A 16,079-nucleotide genomic window follows, 5' to 3' on the forward strand; every position below is an offset into this window, starting at 1 on the left:
TTTAATGTTGCTGGATAGGCCTTTTTTGAAGGTCGCGCAGAGGGCCTCATTATTCCAGGACAATTCTGAAGCAAGTGTACGGAATTGTACGGCATACTCGCCAACGGAAGAATTACCCTGGACCAGGTTCAACAGGGCAGTCTCAGCAGAAGAGGCTCGGGCAGGTTCCTCAAAGACACTTCGGATTTCCGAGAAGAAGGAGTGTACCGAGGCAGTGACGGGGTCATTGCGGTCCCAGAGCGGTGTGGCCCATGACAGGGCTTTTCCGGACAGAAGACTGACTACGAAAGCCACCTTAGACCTTTCAGTGGGAAACAGGTCCGACATCATCTCCAGATGCAGGGAACATTGGGAAAGGAAGCCACGGCAAAACTTAGAGTCCCCATCAAATTTATCCGGCAAGGATAAGCGTATCCCAGGAGCGGCCACTCGCTGCGGAGGAGGTGCAGGAGCTGGCGGAGGAGATGACTGGTGAAGCTGTGGTAGCAACTGTTGTAGCATAACGGTCAGTTGAGACAGCTGTTGGCCTTGTTGCGCAATCTGTTGTGACTGCTGGGCGACCACCGTGGTGAGGTCAGCGACAACTGGCAGAGGAACTTCAGCGGGATCCATGGCCGGATCTACTGTCACGATGCCGGCTGGCAGGTAGTGGACCCTCTGTGCCAGAGAGGGATTGGCGTGGACCGTGCTAGTGGACCGGTTCTAAGCCACTACTGGTATTCACCAGAGCCCGCCGCAAAGCGGGATGGTCTTGCTGCGGCGGTAGTGACCAGGTCGTATCCACTAGCAACGGCTCACCTCTCTGGCTGCTGAAGATAGGCGCGGTACAAGGGAGTAGGCAGAAGCAAGGTCGGACGTAGCAGAAGGTCGGGGCAGGCAGCAAGGATCGTAGTCAGGGGCAACGGCAGAAGGTCTGGAAACACTGGCAAGGGACACACAAGGAACGCTTTCACTGGCACTAAGGCAACAAGATCCGGCAAGGGAGTGCAAGGGAAGTGAGGTAATATAGGGAAGTGCACAGGTGATAACCCTAATTGGAACCACTGCGCCAATCAGCGGCGCAGTGGCCCTTTAAATCGCAGAGACCCGGCGCGCGCGCGCCCTAGGGAGCGGGGCCGCGCGCGCCGGGACAGAACAGACGGGGAGCGAGTCAGGTAGGGGAGCCGGGGTGCGCATCGCGAGCGGGCAGCAGGATCGCAGCGCCCCGGGTCAGAGGACGTGACCGGAGCGCTGCAGCGGAGGGGGAGAAGCGAGCGCTCCGGGGAGGAGCGGGAACCCGGAGCGCTCGGCGTAACATTAATTTATTAGTTGCTGTAGTATACAATAAATGGCCACATTATTAGACATGGCTGCCCTTTCACAATTGGAGCTCTTTTGTAAGAAAATCGGGCATGTCTCGTAGTCAAGTGAGCACAATTTTTGTGGATCAGTTTCTGTGTGAATCTACATAAGAATAGAAATATCAAGCAGTTTTACAATGAGGCATGGGACATGGTGCTAGGCAAGCTGGGGCAAGGATTTTCTGGTGCAGCAATATTGAGAGCATCCACAATATACAGAAGTGTTGTGTGGTAATAACTAAATTATGAATTATGGTCATAAAAATATTAATTGTAAAAAATTTAAAATTATGAAAAGTATTAAAAATATCAAAATTATGACCTGGTGAATTGTAGACAGAGCCAGTCAATACAATTCACATCTGAGTCTGACTATTTCCTCAGATATCAACAAGTTCTGTTTATGACGGGATGACATTAACGCTTAAGGATATCGTTTTGCAATATACAATAATACACAGGTATTATAAAGTATGCAGATTTATTGGTTATAAACATAAATGAGTAATAAACACAATGATATATGCAAGTGAATATCAATTAGATATATTACTAAACATTACAAGCTTGTTAATTGACTACATATAGTAGAACAATACATGTGAGTAGTAAGTAACTTGTTACAATAAAACAAAAGCTACTAGGTTAGGAATATCATACAATAAAAAGGTTACATATCAATCTATCCAGAGGAACCTCATGATATCAAGATGGGCAATATCTAATCATAGACATCAATATGGAATGCAGAATACACTCCCTGCCCCCTTCTAACCAACTAAAAATCACATGATTCTATGAATGGGCAAATCCATTTAAGAATATAAACATTGAATAACTTTAATATACAGGGTGCGCCATTTATATGGATACACCTTAATAAAATGTGAATGGTTGGTGATATTAACTTCCTGTTTGTGGCACATGAGTATATGTGAGGGGGGAAACTTTTCAAGATGGGTGGTGTCCATGGCGGCCATTTTGAAGTTGGCCATTTTGAATCCAACTTATTTTTTTTCAATAGGAAGAGGGTCATGTGACACATCAAGCTTATTGGGAATTTCTCAAGAAAAACACTGGTGTGCTTGGTTTTAACGTAACTTTATTCTTTCATGAGTTATTTATAAGTTTCTCTTTGTTTACAGCCATTGACATGTCGTTGAGATTAACACATGAGGAGTGGATAGAAATTGTGTTGATGTCTGGTGAACGCAGTAACTGGGTCATTGCAGCAGATTTCAATGCAAGACACCCTACAAGACCACCCATCTCCCATGCTACAGTTAGCAAACTGCTTGCTAAGTTTCGTGAAACTGGTTCAGTGTTGGATTTGTCAAAATGTGGACGCATGAAATCTGTCACTAATGAAGAAACATCAGTGGCTGTCCTAGCTTCATTCAGCAAGAGCCCACAGCGTAGCACTCGCCGCATGTCACTGGAGAGTGCCATTAGTCGAACATCACTTCGGCGGATATTAGCTACTCACAAATGGCTCCCTTACAAACTCCAGCTACTGCAGTATCTCAATGAGGATGACCCAGATCGGCGCACTGAATTTGCAGAATGGGCAAAACAAAAATTGGAACAGGACCCTCAGTTTACGCAGAAGATTTTGTTCAGTGATGAGGCAAACTTTTATGTGAATGGTGAAGTTAACAAATAAAACCACCGCTATTGGTCTGACACTAACCCACATTGGATAAATCCTCCAAGACTGTTGGAACACAAAAATTGATGGTATGGTGTGGTATATGGGGTACAAAGATAGTGGGGCCATTCTTCATCAATGGAAACCTCAAGGCCACTGGATATGGGGCAGGGAAATTGCTACATGATGATGTGTTTCCCTCTTTATGCACTGAAGCTGGCAGGTTCCCTGAGTTTTTCCAAGATGGTGCACCACCACATTATGGGTGTCAGTTCCGAGCATTCCTAGATGAGCAGTTTTCTGGAAAGTGGATTGGTCGTTGTGGGCCAGTTGAATGGCCCCCAAGGTCTCCCGATTTGACCCCCTTAGACTTTTATCTTTGGGGTCATCTGAAGGCAATTGTCTATGCTGTGAAGATACGAGATGTGCAGCACCTGAAACTACGGATACTGGAAGCCTGTGCTAGCATTTCTCCTGCGGTGTTGGTATCAGTGTGTGAAGAGTGGGAGAAGAGGGTTGCATTGACAATCCAACACAACGGGCAGCACATTGAACACATTTTATAAGTGGTCAGAAACTTATAAATAACTCATGAAAGAATAAAGTTACCTTAAAACCAAGCACATCATTGTTTTCCAATAAGTTTTATGTGTCACATGACCCTCTTCCTATTGAAAAAACAAAAGTTGGATTCAAAATGGCCAACTTCAAAATGGCCGCCATGGTCCCCACCCATCTTGAAAAGTTCCCCCCCTCACATATACTAATGTGCCACAAACAGGAAGTTAATATCACCAACCATTCCCATTTTATTAAGGTGTATCCATATAAATGGCCTACCCTGTACTTCCACCCCATTCTGGACTATTTTCTATACATGATCTTGGTAAGCCATTAAGACAAATAGCAGAATTTTATGATCTTGCTAGACTATATTTTAGGAGGAAGAACTTGAAGCAAGTTTCCTGTGTGGGAAATATACTTATAACATTAAAGCGCAACTGTCATGGAAATTATACCCCCCAGACTAATAACATGATAGTATAGATGATGATACGTGTAATGCAGCTGTACTTTTGGCTGCTGTTTATTGCTCTTTATCAGCCAGAAAATAGTTTTATTGTGCGGTCAGCAACAGTCGGGTAGGCGTGGCTGGGGATCATATTGCCCCGCCTCCGCCACGCCTATCCCCTGTAAGTGAGCGCTGGACCACTGTATGATTGACACACAGGTCCCCACCCCCGATGTCCATGATGTGCGGGCCGGCGTGACTCCACTGAGCCTATACATATAATGTACACCTTTATGTTATATAAAATACAGTGCCCGTACTCCTCTTCTTTTTTCTCATCGTGCCGGAGACGCGCTGCTTCTGCTTTCACTACAGGCAGTGAGCTCGCTCCCGTTGTCTGCCACCAGCTCAGTGCGCCTGCGCAGTGCTAGAGGCAGGGAGCGAGCTCACTGCCTGTAGTGAAAGCAGAAGTAGCACGTCTCCGGCACCATGAGAAGAAAGAAGAGGAGTACGGGCACTGTATTTCATATAACATAAAGGTGCACATTATATGTATAGGCTCAGTGGAGTCACGCCGGCCCGCCCATCATGGACATCGGGGGGTGGGGACCTGTGTGTCAATCACACAGTGGTCCAGCACTCACTTATAGGGGATAGGCATGGCGAAGGCGGGGCATTACGATCCCCAGCCACGCCTATCCGTCTGTTGCTGACCGCACGATCAAACTATTTTCCTGCTGACAAAGAGTGATAAACAGCAGCCAAAAGTACAGCTGCATTACACATATCATCATCTATACTGTCATGTTATTAGTCTGGGGGGTATAATTTCCATGACAGTTATGCTTTAAGTTTGGCGAGTAGGAATTCTATCAATGTCTAAGCAATTATTTAATGGTTGGATAGATTATGAGTCCTGATTCTTCTGCAGGTAGAATGAAGTCTCACAATATCCTAAAACTATAATCTCAATATGGAGATAATTAATTATTTTATTTTATTCATTTATTCACCAATCTAAATAGTATGATTCCATCCACATTATTCCAATTAGTCTTAATTAAATGGAATACCATTTTTGTGTCTCTTACCAAGTCTATGTAAGAACCTCGCTTCTGGTCCTAGGAAAATTGAACAGTCCATCTCATCATCATGGATAGCCATTGGTCTGGTACCGTGTGATCAGTCCGCTTGCTGGGATCTCACATGGATTCTCCACCTAGCTGGACCTCTTTCCTGTGTCTTTGTGTGTTCTTTACAGCACCGTTCAGTCTACAGTTCCTAACATCTGGTTTACCAGACTTTTTAATTAGTTAGACACACCCTCCTAAATTGGAATTCCCCAATGAATGTAGGTTGGGCGTGTACATATGGTAATGACTATGACATCACTATACTACCCAGAATGCATTGAGCGTTTAATGCCTTTCCTGTGTAAGCAATTAGCATAATTACCATTAAGGGTTAACTGTCCAATGTTGGTTCCAAACCCACATTCCACACTTGACATATGGAGCCATAATTAACAATTCAGGGATTATTTCTGACATCTATAAGTAATTAAAACCTGGATTCTCATAGACATCTTGGGTCCTAATAGACATTTCCAACACTATCAAATTTATGGGAAATATAAGAGTACCATGGAGGTATCTTTCACACAGATGTGTGACTGTCTAGAGAATGTAACTAGCCCCCCTTATCTTGTCCTATCCAAACAGCCATAAATATCTAAAGAGACAACAAGTATTCTCTCCCAGACTGGCACTTGAATAGAAGAATTTTAGAATATACTGTGGTCTATTTAGAACATACACAAAATGGCCAACATTTTTGGGGCATATAATTAGCATGACAAATCCCCCCAATTTCAAAGTAACAACTTTGTTATAGAAGGTTGATTAAAGGGGTACTCCCGTGGAACACTTTTGTTTTTTAAATCAACTGGTGCCAGAAAGTTAAACAGATTTGTAAATCACATATTAAAAAAATCTTAGTCCTTCCAGTACTTTTTTGGGGCTGTATACTAAAGAGAAATCCAAAAAAGAAATGCATTTCCTCTGATGTCATGACCACAGTTGTTACGCCGAGCGCTCCGGGTCCCTGCTCCTCCCCGGAGCGCTCGCGGCGTCTCTCTCTCTGCAGCGCCCCGGTCAGACCCGCTGACCGGGAGCGCTGCACTGACATTGCCGGTGGGGATGCGATTTGCATAGCGGGACGCGCCCGCTCGCGAATCGCATCCCAAGTCACTTACCCGTCCCAGTCCCCGGCTGTCATGTTCTGGCGTGCGCGGCTCCGCTCTCTAGGGCGCGCGCGCGCCAGCTCTCTAAGATTTAAAGGGCCAGTGCACCAGTGATTGGTGCCTGGCCCAATCAGTCTAATTAGCTCCACCTGCTCCCTGTCCATATTACCTCACTTCCCCTGCACTTCCTTGCCGGATCTTGTTGCCTTGTGCCAGTGAAAGCGTTTAGTGTTGTCCAAAGCCTGTGTTCCAGATCTCCTGCTATCCTCTTTGACTACGAACCTTGCCGCCTGCCCCGACCTTCTGCTATGTCTGACCTTGCCTCTGTCTAGTCCTTCTGTCCCACATCTTCTCAGCAGTCAGCGAGGTTGAGCCGTTGCCAGTGGATACGACCTGGTTGCTACCGCCGCAGCAAGACCATCCCTTCCCATCCTGACAGTAGATCCGGCCATGGATCCCGCTGAGGTCCCGCTGCCAGTTGTCGCTGACCTTACCACGGTGGTCGCCCAGCAGTCGCAACAGATAGCGCAACAAGGCCATCAGCTGTCTCAACTGACTGTTATGCTACAGCAGCTTCTACCACAGCTTCAGCAACCATCTCCTCCGCCAGCTCCTGCACCTCCTCCGCAGCGAGTGGCCGCATCCAGCCTCCGTTTATCGTTGCCGGTCAAGTTCGATGGGGACTCTAGACTTTGCCGTGGTTTTCTCTCGCAATGTTCCCTGCATTTGGAGATGATGTCGGACCAATTTCCAACTGAACGGTCAAAGGTGGCTTTCGTGGTTAGTCTCCTGTCTGGGAAGGCCCTGTCATGGGCCACACCGCTCTGGGACCGCAATGATCCTGTCAATGCCTCCGTACAGTCTTTCTTCGCGGAGATTCAAAGTGTCTTCGAGGAACCAGCCCGAGCTTCTTCTGCCGAGACTGCCCTGCTGAACCTGGTCCAGGGTAATTCTTCAGTAGGCGAGTACGCCATCCAATTTCGTACTCTTGCCTCCGAATTATCTTGGAATAACGAGGCTCTCTGCGCGACCTTCAAAAAAGGCCTATCCAGTAACATCAAAGATGTGCTGGCCGCACGAGAAATCCCTGCCAACCTGCATGAACTTATTCATTTGGCCACCCGCATTGACATGCGTTTTTCCGAAAGACGCCAGGAGCTCTGTCAGGATATGGACTTTGTTCGCACTAGGCGGTTTCTCTCCCCGGCTCCTCTCTTCTCTGGTCCGCTGCAATCTGTTCCTGTGCCTTCCGGCGTGGAGGCTATGCAAGTAGACCGGTCTCGCCTGACACCACAAGAGAGGACACGCCGCCGCAATGAGAACCTATGCCTGTACTGTGCCAGTACCGAACACTTCTTGAAGGATTGTCCTATCCGTCCTCCACGTCAGGAAAGACGCACTCTGATCCCGCACAAAGGTGAGACAGCTCTAGGTGTGAACTCTGCTTCTCCACGTCTTACTGTGCCTGTACGGATTTCTTCTTCTAACTCCTCCTTCTCAGCTGTGGCCTTCTTGGATTCTGGATCTGCAGGAAATTTTATTTTGGCCTCTTTCGTTAACAGGTTCAACATCTCAGTGACCAGTCTCGCCAGACCCCTCTACATCGCCTCAGTTAATGGTGAAAGATTGGACTGTACTGTGCGTTACCGCACAGAACCCCTCTTAATGTGCATTGGACCTCATCACGAAAAAATTGAATTTCTGGTCCTCTCTAACTGCACTTCTGAAATTCTTCTCGGACTGCCTTGGCTTCAACGCCATTCCCCTACCCTGGACTGGACCACCAGGGAAATCAAGAACTGGGGTACTTCTTGCTACAAAAAATGCCTCACGTCTGCTCCCAGTCCTGCCAGTCAAACCCCTATGGCTCCTCCTATACCAGGTCTCCCCAAGGCCTATCGGGACTATGCCGATGTTTTTTGCAAAAGACAAGCAGAGACTTTGCCTCCTCACAGGCCTTATGACTGCCCTATTGATCTCCTTCCTGGTACTACTCTACCCCGGGGCAGAATCTACCCTCTGTCAGCTCCTGAAACACAAGCCATGACGGAGTACATCCAAGAAAATTTAAAAAGGGGATTTATCCGCAAGTCTTCCTCCCCTGCCGGAGCAGGGTTCTTCTTTGTCTCCAAAAAAGACGGTTCCTTACGGCCATGCATTGATTACCGCGGTCTTAATAAGATCACTATAAAGAACCGCTATCCCCTGCCTCTTATCTCGGAACTCTTTGACCGCCTATGTGGCGCTAACATCTTCACCAAATTGGATTTAAGAGGTGCATATAATCTCATCCGCATCAGGGAAGGGGATGAGTGGAAGACCGCATTTAACACCAGAGACGGACACTTTGAATATCTGGTTATGCCCTTTGGGCTCTGCAACGCCCCTGCTATCTTCCAGGACTTTGTAAATGAAATTTTTCGTGATTTATTATACCTGTGTTGTGGTCTACTTGGACGACATTTTGATTTTCTTTTCTAACCTCGAAGAACACCGCCGTCATGTCCGCCTGGTTCTTCAGAGACTCCGTGACAATCAATTATATGCCAAGATGGAGAAATGTCTCTTTGAATGCCAATCTCTTCCCTTCCTAGGATATTTAATCTCTGGCCAGGGACTTCAAATGGACCCAGACAAACTGTCAGCCGTGTTAAATTGGCCACGCCCCTCCGGACTCCGAGCTATCCAACATTTCTTGGGGTTTGCCAATTACTACCGACAATTTATTACACATTTCTCCACCATTGTGGCCCCAATTGTGGACCTAACCAAGAAAAACGCCAACCCTAAGTCCTGGCCTCCTGAAGCGGACGAGGCATTCAACCGTCTCAAAACTGCCTTTTCTTCTGCTACCGTAGTTTCCAGACCTGATCCATCTAAACCCTTCTCACTGGAGGTAGACGCCTCCTCGGTGGGAGCCGGAGCTGTACTCCTACAAAAAAACTCTTCTGGACACAACGTTACTTGTGGGTTCTTTTCTAGGACCTTCTCTCCGGCGGAGAAAAATTACTCCATTGGTGATCGAGAACTGCTGGCCATAAAACTAGCCCTCGAGGAATGGAGGCACCTGCTGGAGGGGTCCAAATACCCAATTATCATATACACAGATCACAAGAATCTCTCTTATCTTCAGTCTGCCCAACGGCTGAACCCACGCCAGGCTAGGTGGTCGTTGTTTTTTGCCCGTTTTAACTTTGAGATTCATTTTCGCCCTGCTGACAAGAACATCAGGGCTGACGCCCTATCTAGTTCCTCGGATGCCTCTGAAATGGAAGCCTCCCTGCAACACATTATTCCTCCTGAGTGTCTGATCTCCGCTTCCCCAGCCTCCATCAGGCAAACTCCTCCTGGAAAGACCTTCGTCCCTCCATGCCAGCGCCTCAGGATCCTCAGGTGGGGACTCACACCTAGCCGGCCATGCTGGCGTCAAAAAGTCCATCCAGCTCATCTCTCGATTTTATTGGTGGCCTACCCTGGAAGCAGATGTTGCTGACTTTGTTCGGGCTTGTACAGTCTGTGCCCGGGACAAGACTCCTCGTCAGAAGCCTGCCGGTCTCCTTCATCCTCTGCCTGTTCCTGAGCTACCATGGTCTCAGATTGCTATGGACTTTATAACAGACCTGCCTTTATCCCATGGCAACACAGTCATTTGGGTGGTCATTGATCGTTTCTCCAAGATGGCACATTTTATTCCACTTCCAGGTCTTCCTTCTGCGCCACAATTGGCGAAACAATTTTTTGTGCACATTTTTTGCCTTCACGGGCTTCCCACGTATATCGTCTCGGATAGAGGCGTTCAATTTGTGTCGAAATTCTGGAGGGCCCTCTGTAATCAGCTTAAAATCAAATTAAATTTCTCGTCTTCCTATCATCCCCAATCCAATGGTCAAGTGGAGAGAGTTAACCAGGTTCTTGGTGACTATTTGTGACATTTTGTTTCCTCCCGCCAGGATGATTGGGCCGATCTTCTACCCTGGGCCGAATTCTCGTACAATTTCAAAGTCTCTGAGTCCTCCGCTAAATCCCCGTTCTTTGTGGTGTACGGCCGTCACCCTCTTCCCCCCCACTCCCAAGCCTTCTGGTTTGCCCGCTGTTGATGAGGTTACCCGGGACTTCTCCACCATCTGGAAAGAGACTCAAAAATCCCTCATACAGGCCTCATCCCGGATGAAGAAGCATACCGACAAAAAAAGAAGAACTCCTCCTGTCTATGTTCCTGGAGACAAAGTGTGGCTCTCCGCCAAGTATATCCGCTTCCGTGTCCCCAGTTATAAACTGGGACCACGTTAACTTGGACCCTTTAAAATCAAGTGCCAAATCAATCCTGTCTCCTACAAACTCCTTCTTCCCCCTTCTCTCCGTATTCCCAACGCCTTTCATGTCTCTCTCCTTAAACCGCTTATCCTTAACCGCTTCTCTCCCAAGGTTGTTGCTCCTACTCCTGTCTCCGGGTCCTCAGATGTCTTCTCGGTTAAAGAAATTTTCGCGTCTAAGACGGTCAGAGGTAAAAAAAAATTCCTTGTAGATTGGGAGAATTGCGGTCCTGAGGAGAGGTCATGGGAACCCGAGGATAACATTCTCGACAAGGACCTAATTCACAAATTTTTAGGTTCTAAAAAGAGGGGGAGATCCAAGGGGGGGGTACTGTTATGCCGAGCGCTCGGGGTCCCCGCTCCTCCCCGGAGCGCTCGCGGCATTCTCCTGTCCGCCGCGCCCCGGTCAGACCCGCTGACCGGGAGCGCTGCAATAATGTCCCTAGCCGGGATGCGATTCGCGATGCGGGACGCGCCCGCTCGCGGTTCGCATCCCGGCCCGCTTACCAGACTCGTTCTCCTTCTGTTCTGTCCCGGCGCGCGCGCTGGCTCTCTGCGATTTAAAGGGCCGGTGCACCACTGATTGGCGCCTGGTTCTAATTAGTGTGTTCACCTGTGCACTTCCCTACATAACCTCACTTCCCCTTTCCTTCCTTGCCGGATCTTGTTGTCATTGTGCCAGTGAAAGCGTTCCTTGTGTGTCCCAAGCCTGTGTTCCAGACCTCTTGCTGTTGCCCCTGACTACGATCCTTGCTGCCTGCCCTGACCTTCTGCTACGTCCGACCTTGCTCTTGCCTAATCCCTTGTACCGCGCCTATCTCAGCAGTCAGAGAGGTTGAGCCGTTGCCGGTGGATACGACCTGGTTTCTACCGCCGCTGCAAGACCATCCCGCTTTGCGGCGGGCTCTGGTGAATACCAGTAGCAACTTAGAACCGGTCCGCCGGCACGGTCCACGCCAATCCCTCTCTGACACAGAGGATCCACCTCCAGCCTGCCGAATCCTGACAACATCATATTAATGATCCAGTGGAAAACTTTGATTAGTAATTAATAATCATCATTATTAGCATGATTGACTTGCTATAATTATTAATTTAATTAAGCAATTTATTTAATTCACTGGACACTCCTGACTCAGCTATAAAACTTTTCTTCTTTGAATGCACTTTAAGAATTAAAGAAACCTCATTGATTATGAGAGAAAACTGCTAAGGATTTTAGTCTTCCCTTTTCATCAGGTTGACTTGAGACATCATCTTGCAGTGCAGCTCTGCAACCTCTGACCTCTTACTGACATGTACCTTGGACTTAGGAATGTGCTCATTCCCCCTCCCGTCTATAGGATGGTGGGCAAAATTCTGGGACAAACAGCCTTCGCAACAACTGATCGCATACATGACACAGCTCTGTGACCCCTGGAGGCATACTGTGGTTCTATGGAATGTGCTCCTCACCCCTCCCCTATCTTAGGAGACTTTTGGCAATTTAGGGTTAAGTAACAGAAAGATTTAAATACAGTTTTGCACTTTTTATCACAAAACAAATTTACTGGTTTCAGATACTCTGCTATGTAGACAATTTTCTTTGAAAAGGTATCAACCTTTCAATGCTACATAAACAATGGTCGGTAACATCTGGAAAAGATGTCTGACCTTTACTTAAATTGCATACAATAAAAAAGTTTCTTCTAACTTCCCTGTCCTGTGTCTACACAACAAAACACTCTTTACTTGGCCTCAGCAAACAACCCATAAGACGGTGCACACTACCTTATGGCTGACAATTATCACATGTATGACTATAAAATATATAATCCAAAATGTTGTGGACATAAAATATGCAACAATAAAGATCAATAAAGCATTAACAACACTACCACTATGGCAACCGAGTAACATAAAAAAAAAAAAAATACTAGTTGGCATTCTAACTGGCTGGGACATATATGAACACATATATCTAACCATGCATACCATGGCTACCGGATATCTGCCTTGAGTGAGAAGACCATGACAATCTAACAATGCTTTGGTAATATAAACCCAATATGGAATTATACAACAAGTTACCAGCCTTCCAATATAGCTATAGTGCATTTACAATCAAAAGGATGAGCACTTCATCAAAAAGTCCTCTTGGCATCCTTAACCCCTTAAGGACCAAGCCCATTTTCACCTTAAGTACCAGGCCAATTTTATTTTGGCATTTTCATTTTTTCCTCCTTGCCTTCTAAAATCCATAACTCTTTTATATTTTCAACTACAGACCCATATAAGGGCTTGTTTTTTTGTGTGGCCAATTGTGCTTTGTAATGAAACCTCTCATTTTACCATAAAATATAGGGCGAACCCCCCAATTCCCCAATTTTTTTAAGGAGGAAATTTTTACGGAAACTACAATTTTGCACATTTTGGAGGGTTTTGTTTTCACCCTGTACACTTTTCAGTAAAAATTACATGTGTTCTTTATTCTGAGGGTCAATATGATTAAAATGATACCCATGGCTAGATACTTTAATATTTTTGTACCGCTTAAAAAAAGTCTAAAACTTTTTGTACAAAATCAGTAATCTAAAATCGCCCTATTTTGACCACCTATTACTTTTTCATTCTTCCGTATATAGGGCAATATGAGGGCTCATTTTTTTGTGCCATCATCTTTTTATCGATACCACATTTGCATATATTAAACTTTTAGATAATTTATTATTCATTTTTTTTAAAATAAAATGTGACAAAAAAGCAGCATTTTTGGCCTTTTTTATTTTTTACATTTACGCCATTCACCGCACAGGATCATTAACATTATACTTTGATAGTTTGGACACTTATGCACGCGGCGATACCAAATATGTTTATAAAAAAAAAATGTTTACGCTTTTTGGGGGTAAAATGGGAAAAACTGTCAATTTTTATCTTTATTGGGGGAGGGGATTTTTCACTTTTTTTTTTTACTTTTTTTTTTTACATTTTTCATCTTCTTTTTTTACACTTTTTATGTCCCCATAGGGGACTATCTATAGCAATCATTTGATTGCTAATACAGGACAGTGCTATGCATAGGACATAGCACCGATCAGTATTATCGGTGATCTTCTGCTCTGGTTTGCTCGTTCTCAGACCAGGGCAGAAGACCCCAGGAGATGGCTGGAGCCAGGTGAGGGGACCTCCGGCCGTCATGCTGGATGATCAGATTGCCGCGGCAGCGCTGCGGGCGATCTGATCATCCATTCAAAATACCGCACTGCCGCAGATGCCGTGATCTGTATTGATCACGGCATCAAAGGGGTTAATGGCGGACATCCGCTAGCAGCCGGAACCTGGCGTGCATGACACATGCTCCGATGCTCGTGGTCATACACAGGACTTAAATGTACGTCCTGGTGCGGGAAGTACTGCCAAACCAGGACGTACATTTACATCCGTGGTCGTTAATGGGTTAATAGATCTGCAGAATTTGCCTATTAAGAAATTTTACAGTGACAAGAACTATAATTGACATCCACAACTTGGCAGATATTTAAGTGAAAGCTAGACCAGTATTTCCCTAAATAATTCCTACTAACAATTGGATTAAGAAATAAATAACCTTACACATTATCAAAGTGTACTATGGCCCAAAACAAAAGAATTTAGCTATGCCCAAAAAAATATTTATCAGCAGAGACAAAATCTAATTATTTAAATGCAGTTACTCTTTTTAGAGAAACCCCCACCTTCTGCTCTATCAGTATGGGGTCAACAGCATCACATTAAACATCACATTAACACTTACTATACAAACAGACTTAACTTGCAAAAGTGTTTGGAAACTGCGTTCTGCTGTCCAGCACCAAACCAGTTTCAGTCCAGTACGTTCTTGGAAGAAACTGTAACACTCACGTTTCAGAAGATAGGAAACCCGGTGCATGTGGATCTGCTGGACCTGTGTGGCAGATGACTTGGCCCGTATCAGGGAGCGGAGTCTAAGCTGGTTTTCACCAGAGCCTGCCGCAAAGCGGGATGGACTTGCTGCGGCAGGCGGCACCCAGGTCGCTACCTCTGGCACGGCTCGACCACACAGGTGGCTGAGTAGATGCGAGGCACAGGAGGGATAAGGCAGCTCGTAGTCTGGATAGCAGAAGGTCAGGGCAGGCGGCACGGCTACGTAGTCAGGACGTAGCAGGAGGTCACTAGGCAGGCGGCAGTAAGCAAGGTTGGGTCACAAAGCTAAGGATCAGATACATGGCAAGGCAGAAAAAGGAATGCTTTCTCTCAGGCTCAAGGCAACAAAGATCCGGCAGGGGAGTGAGGAGGGTGGAGGAATATATAAATGAGCCACAAGTGAATCACACTAATGACCGCACTGGCCCTTTAAATCTTAGGGGACGGGGACACGCGCACCAGAGAAGTGAGGCAGAGGCTGGGGCAGGAGAAATACTAGGTGAGTGACGGACTGGGGCGCATCCCGCTATGCGAGTCCCAGCTCAGCCGGCAGCAGTAGGTAACGGGACCATGTGCTCACGGCCAGCGTGTGTGGCCGCAGCGCATAACATAACAGTGCCCCCCCCCCTTTGGTCTCCCGCTCCTTTTTCAACTCAGAAAACTTCTGAGAAGGTCACGGTCGCGGATATTATCCTCAGGCTCCCAAGATCTTTCCTCAGGACAGTAACCCTCCCTCGAGCCAAATTTTTTTTTTTACCTCTCACAGTCTTTGTAGCAAGAATCTCTTTAACCTTGAATATGTCAGAAGTGCCAGAGACAGGTGTGGGGACAAGATTCTTCTGAGAAAACCGGTTTATGACAAGAGGCTTGAGGAGAGATGGAAGGAATTAGGAATACGTAACGTAGCAGGTAGACAGAGTTTGTAGGAGACAGGGTTGATTTTTGTAGAATCTGGAAGGGACCAAGGTAGCGAGGACCGAGCTCATAACAGGGGATCTTGAAGCGGATGTATTTGGATGAAAGCCACACCATGTCACCAGGAGAGAAGGACGAAGGAGGTCTTCTACTTTTATCGGCTTGCGCCTTCATGCATGAAGAAGCCTGAGACAACGACTGTCGGGTCTGTTGCCAGATGGTAGAGAAGTCACGGATCAGCTCATCAACAGCAGGCACACCGAAGGAGACTGGAAGACGAAGAGGAGGCGGGGATGGAGTCCGGAGATAACAAAAAAGGGAGACGACCTCGTGGACTCAGAATCCTTATGATTACATGAGAATTCAGCTCAGGGAAGAAGGTCGACCCAGTCGTCTTGGCGAGCTGAAACAAAATGCCGAAGAAAAGTCTCTAGGATTTGATTAACCCTTTTGGTCACTTTTGATATCATGAAAAAATGAATACAAAGCGATCAACAAGTCCGATCAATACAAAAATGGTACTGCTAAAAACTTCAGATCACGGCGCAAAAAATTAGCCCTCATACTGCCCCATATGTGGAAAAATAAAAAAGTTATGCTTTTTTTCAGAAGTACGACAAAATCAAACCTATAAAAGTAGGGTATCATTTTAATCGTATGGACCTACAGAATAGAGAGAATGTGT

The sequence above is a fragment of the Hyla sarda genome, chromosome 4 (assembly GCF_029499605.1).
Source record: "Hyla sarda isolate aHylSar1 chromosome 4, aHylSar1.hap1, whole genome shotgun sequence".
Taxonomy (NCBI): domain Eukaryota; kingdom Metazoa; phylum Chordata; class Amphibia; order Anura; family Hylidae; genus Hyla; species Hyla sarda.